This window comes from Cervus canadensis, chromosome 5, assembly GCF_019320065.1.
Source record: "Cervus canadensis isolate Bull #8, Minnesota chromosome 5, ASM1932006v1, whole genome shotgun sequence".
Lineage (NCBI taxonomy): Eukaryota > Metazoa > Chordata > Mammalia > Artiodactyla > Cervidae > Cervus > Cervus canadensis.
The window spans coordinates 28,033,833-28,039,832 of record NC_057390.1 but is presented as its reverse complement, the minus strand read 5'-3'; positions in this window follow the sequence as shown (position 1 = coordinate 28,039,832).

Genomic DNA, 6,000 nt, shown 5'->3' with positions numbered 1-6,000 from the left:
ATTAAGTACTTCAAATTTCTGCCATTTCTGTCTATGAGAACCTATGAAGATTCCTAATAGCCACACTGTCTGTGGGCTTGTGATTCACTAACTGAAAGGAAATCTTTAATTCAGAGCACCTTCACATGTATTTATACAGTGGAAACTGTTGTTGAGGAAACTAGGCTTTGCATATTCCTACAGGATGTTTTCCGAATCACTGAAGTGTATGACTTCCCTGATGGTACAGAGGATAAGAATTCACCTGCTAATGCAGGGGACTCCGGTTCAATCCCTGGTCCAGTAAGATTCCATATGCCTCAGGGCAACTAAACCACGAACCACAACTACTAAGCCTGCATGCCCTAGAGCCCGTGCTCCACCAAGAGAAGCCACCACAATGAGAAGCCCATGCACCTCAACTAGAGTAGCTCCCCGCCCACTGTAATTAGAGAAAGCCTACACTCAGCATTGAAGACCCAGTGTAGCCAAAAATAAACAAATAAATAAAAATTGACAATAAACCAAAGAAGTTTATTTTATTCTTACTCTGTTCAATTTAATTTTGGTACATTCTAATTCTTTTCTAACCTATGTATGATAGAACCATAACACTGGATCATCTCCTCAGGTCACACCCTACCTCTCCACGCTATGTCTTCCCCTAGTACCTTTGATGACCCAACATATGCCATGAAAGTAGAGCCAATAACTGGAGGAAATGTTCTCTCCTAATAGTAAAGTGTACAACTTCCCTGACCCAATAATATCAAGTCAAATGATCTGATTAAGTGTGAAGCCTACATTTTAACATTGAAAAAAATATTTTTGCTTAAACTCAAGTGTGATATTAACTCTACTCATATCAGCTGGATAAATGAAAATTGTTGGAATATGAAATCTGTGATAACTCTGGAGAAAGTTAAGACACCAGCATATCCATAACATTTGCTTTGACCTCTCAGTAAGAAGTGATGGTGGCCTTAGGTCTAACAGTGGTCCCATTCCTCTTATCCACTCATGGAAGCTGGGTGAGTCCATTCAGAAGGCAGCATGGAAAAAGGAAACGAGCGCTAGAAAACTAATGAGAAAACAAGGGATCAGGTCTGAGACATGTTAGCTGTATATCTTCACTTCTCTGAGTGTCAGTTCCTCATCTATCAACCTGGGATGTGAGCTAGATACTTGCTAAGGTCCCTCCCTGGTTTAGCGTTGTATAAGCCTAGTTAAGTAGGAGTTAGAGCATGGTGGTCATTCACTGAAACCAGATTATATACTCCCAAATAGAGACGGTCCATATTGTCTTCACTTACAGATAGAGAAGTTGAGAAGGTTGGTTACCATAGCAATTCACCTTTATGGAGTCATTTACTGATTTCATTCTGTGAAGTGACAGTATCATGAACTGGCACCTGCACAGCTCCCTAATGTTTCCTTTGCTTCCATTCTCGCCGAGGCAACAGTGCCAAGAGTAGTCCTTATCTGGAGAAGCAATCAGAGTTCTCAAGCTGCCTTTCGGTCTGCTAGAACAGAAGGTGCTGACAGGGGTGGGAGTGAAGGCAGGCTTCCTTTCAGTTTACTAATTCTGTAGCCGCCCTTCACAAACTCCAGCAAATATTTTGCGATGTTGCAAGGTGTTAGGAGAAGTGAAAAGCAAGCTGTGATTCAGCTGGTATGAAGACTTTGCAAACAAAAAAGAGTGATCTGTTTTGCAACAAACTATTATTTCTGCCAGAGTCCACAGACTGGAATACTAAAAGAGGTATTTCTGCAAGACATCGCCATCACAGATATTGGAGTTGCCAAATAAGACTTAATTTTAAATGAATTGGCCCAGCAGGTTCCCACTTGTGGACCTCAGACCCCTGGGAGCGGAGGAGTTACCTGAGGGGATCTGCAAACCCACATGCGTGTTCTGTCTGTAGACTAAGTGAAAAATGTGCGCATCCATATGGATTCCTTCTCAAACACGCATAAATGTTTTTATGATGAGTGAAATGATCTTACAATGTTGCCGAATATATCTCAGCTTTTTGTTATGTATTTTCTTAATCAGGTAGATACTAAAAAAAGTAGAGTTAATATCATGCTTGAATTTAAGCAAAAACATTTTTTTCAACGTTGACATGCAGTCTTTATACTTGGATCATTTGACTTTGTTATTGGGTCAGGGAATTTGGACACTTTACCATTAGGAGAGAACCTTTCCCTCCAGTTATTGGCTCCACTTTCATGGCATATGTTGGGTAGTACACTCACCATTTGGTTTCTAGAAACTTAAAACCTAAGAAGACATTTTATTGGCTACTTGAACACAGCTGCTCTGTGGGAAATGTCACCCCTAAATATAAGGTATGAATAGTGGATACATGTCTTAATCCACAAATTTATTTAAGAAGTAGAACCTAAATTTTATTCCAGTCTTCCATTTCTTGGCATTGTCAGTAACTTAATCTCAGTGAATTTGTAGATTTCAGCCTCCCCTTTCCCCTGATTGTGTCTAGTTCCTAGGAGGGGTTTATGAGGTGTCAAGGTATGTGGTGGAGGAGGGGGAGTGGAGGGAGTGCTGAATCTGCTCCCCAAGGTTGTTCTACCACACATGCTGGTATTTACTGAGACATCCATTACCCTGGTTGCATGACCCCTTCAGGTTCAGAAGCACCCTCCATTTCTCTGGCATCCTCTCAGGCACAAGGAGGAAAGCTTTATGTCTCACTGGGGTATGAAAAATTCTACTAGCCTACCTAAAGCCCCTTCGTCAGGGAGCCACCAGGCACCTAGTCCTTCTCTGAGGTCTTGAAGCCTTCCTGGGGCTCTCCTGCGGGTGTAAGAAACACTTTCTCTACTCCCAGACCCCATACAACCATCCAGGATTGTGCCTCCTTTCCTGGGTGAGCCTGTAGAGTGGTGCACAGGACCTGGAAACGTTTCTGCCCTTGGTCTTTTCCCAGGAATTCACTGCCCCCGCCCCACACCAGGAATAAGGAGGCTCTTTTCTATGCTTATTATCTTTTCCTCCAAATATTTTGTCTATGGTGTAAGTTTTCTTCTTCTTTATCCTAAGTGCAACTTTTGAAACCAAAAGCCATTTTCTCTGACAGTCATTTCTCTACTTCTAGCTATCACATCCCTCCTCTGGGTAAGAAGCAAAAAGTAGGTTAGTTGCCTGAGTGAGGGGAAGAAACAAGGCAGTTAAACACAGGGAAAGGGATAGGCTGGTACTATTCTGCCACATATATAAATTAAGACAAATTTCATGGGTCCAGGGCCTGCAAGGGAAGAAACCAGCCCCAAATGAAATCAGACACTGAGCAAAGAGTGAACTTTTAAAGAATAATTAAAATAAGACTCCCAGCAGTGGTGCAGGTTTTCTAAGGCTCTTCACGTTTTCTGCAGTGTTTGTATCCAAGACTAAATGACTTTTAGACATGATGCTGAATAATAAAAGGATCTTTTCTAGGGATGAGGTGAAGGTTGAAAGCTCCCTCTGTGGAATATGAAGGCTCTCCAACCAGTCAGACTGGATGTTGGGAGAGGAAGGGTAAGGATGGGAAGAAAGGGGAGGTGCTGTACACTGCCAAGGTATCACTTGTGGCTCTCCTCTCAGGCTCTCTCTGGAACTTCCTTGCCCCTAGGGCTGTTGGAAAGGCAACTGCCACTAACTCTGATATTCCTGCCCTAGGTAGATCTGAAGTGTGTTTGTTCAGTTCATTCATTCATTCATAACCACTGAATTCCCATCCTATGTTCTAGAGAACAAGCAACCCTGCTTTGGTCTTGGTGAATTTATTTAAGAGTCTTGTTGAACAGAAAAGGCATGGTCACTGGATTTCAAGACCTTACAATTCAGTTGGGGAGGGAGTGGAACCCATGGAAAGGACAGGAGAAGGAGTGATGTCAATATCATGACGGGAAAATGCAGGCTGTAGTGAAACGCTGCGTCAAGCCTGGAGGTGCCAGAGAAGGCTTCTGGGGTAGAAGAAGAAGGAACAGGTAGAACTTGAGAGAAGGAGCACCAGGGCTTTGGGGGCAGGGCAAACTCGGGAGGCTCTGAAACAGCCCAAATTTCCAGTAGCCATACCTTTCAAATTTGATGATTATGAACATATGTTTTTCTCATTCAGAAGGCTCTTGTTAACTGCAAGCCTAAGCCAGAATGTTCCATTTCCCTGTTTCTCAACTTGTGCTAAATCAAGAGCCTAGTGGAGAAGGCAATGGCACCCCACTCCAGTACTCTCGCCTGGAAAATCCCATGGATGGAGGAGCCTGGTGGGCTACAGTCCACAGGGTTGCAAGAGTCGGACATGACTGAGTGACTTCACTTTCACTTTTCACTTTCATGCACTGGAGAAGGAAATGGCAACCCATTCCAGTGTTCTTGCCTGGAGAATCCCAGGGACGGGAGCCTGGTGGGCTGCCATCTATGGGGTCGCACAGAGTCAGACATGACTGAAGTGACTTAGCAGCAGCAGCAGCAGCAGCAGGGGAGAAATGGGTGGGTGTGAGAGTGGGGTGGGTCCTTCATCATGCAACAGCCACAAACTCTCCCCCTGGCCTCTTGGAGACAGAATGGCAGTTGACTTAAAAGATCCTGTATTTCAGGGACTTCCCTGGTGGCCCAGTGCCTACGACTCTGTGCTCCTGATACAGAGGTCCAGGTTCCACCCCTTGTCAGGGAACTAGATTCCACATGCTGCAACTAACAGTTAACATGCCACATCTAAAGATCCCACGTGCTGCAGCTAAGATCCGGGGCAGCCAAATAAATAAAAGTAAAAATTTTTTTTTTAATTAAGAAAAGATCCTATATTTCAAGAGAAGAAGAATCTGTTGGCAAAACCAACAGACACCAGAGAACTTTTGTAAGCAATGTATTTTTATCATTAAACTCTTGGCCAAAGCTCAAGTGTTCCAAATGGACTATCTTAGTTGAGTATGCTCACCTGAGTTTGAGGAGAGAGTTTTGAAAATAGAGGTTTGTTGCAAACAATCCACAAAGAAAGCAAATTAACACTTATTTTATAGATGAAGGATAGTATGAGAAGGCAGGAGGATCTCTGGCCCACTATATCATGAAATAGGATGATGTTTCTCCAGCTGTGCAAAACTTAATATCCTGTTTGGGGAACCTCAACGACATCACCTGAAGGCCAACTCGGTGATGTGGAAACAAATCAAAGGACTGCATTTGGCAAGAGACCTCAACGTTCCAGATCACACAGGAAACGATGTACTATTACTCTTGAGTGCATGTAGCAAGAAAAGAAAATCCTAGGGTAAATAATCGGAACAAACTAAAGACATTTGCATTAAACTGTAAACAGTCATCTAGATTGAATTACTTAACAGTTTAATCCATCAGTATAGAATAACATGAGCTTTAGCTTAGGCCTGAGAGATGTCTGAAAGACTTCTGGCCAAATGTGGCCCATAAGGTGATGAAGGAATTAAGAAACAATAAAAGTAGCAGCATGGGAAAACATTGTGCCACTACTGTGCAGCCACTAACCATTTATATCTACTCCAGATTTTCCCCAAAATGCTGATCATTTCTAGAACTATCTAGAACAAGAGTCAGCAAAATTTTTCTTGAAGGGTCAGGTAGTAAATATTTTAGCTTTGCAACTCTGCTGTTGTACCACAACAGCAACCACAGACAATCTATTAATGAATAGTCATAACTGTGTTCCAATAAAAATGTATACACAAAAGCAGGCAACTAGTCTGTGGGTCATAATTTGCTGACTCTTGAACAACTACATAGATGTAGAAAAACTGCAAGCTCATTTGAAAGAATTACAAGTTTCCTGGAGCACCTCAGCAGATCGGTTTCTGTAGGGCTGAGATGAGGGTGTATTGGTCCATTTGTCAGCAAACTGTGCCCTTTTTCTACAAACATTACATAAGAAAATCTGGATGAGGTGCTGTCATAAGGCTAGTTGGCTTGCAAGCAGCAGATCTGGTGCTGGATTCAGAGAGTTGTTAGTCTGAAGTGCAAACTACTTACACAGAAGGAATAAA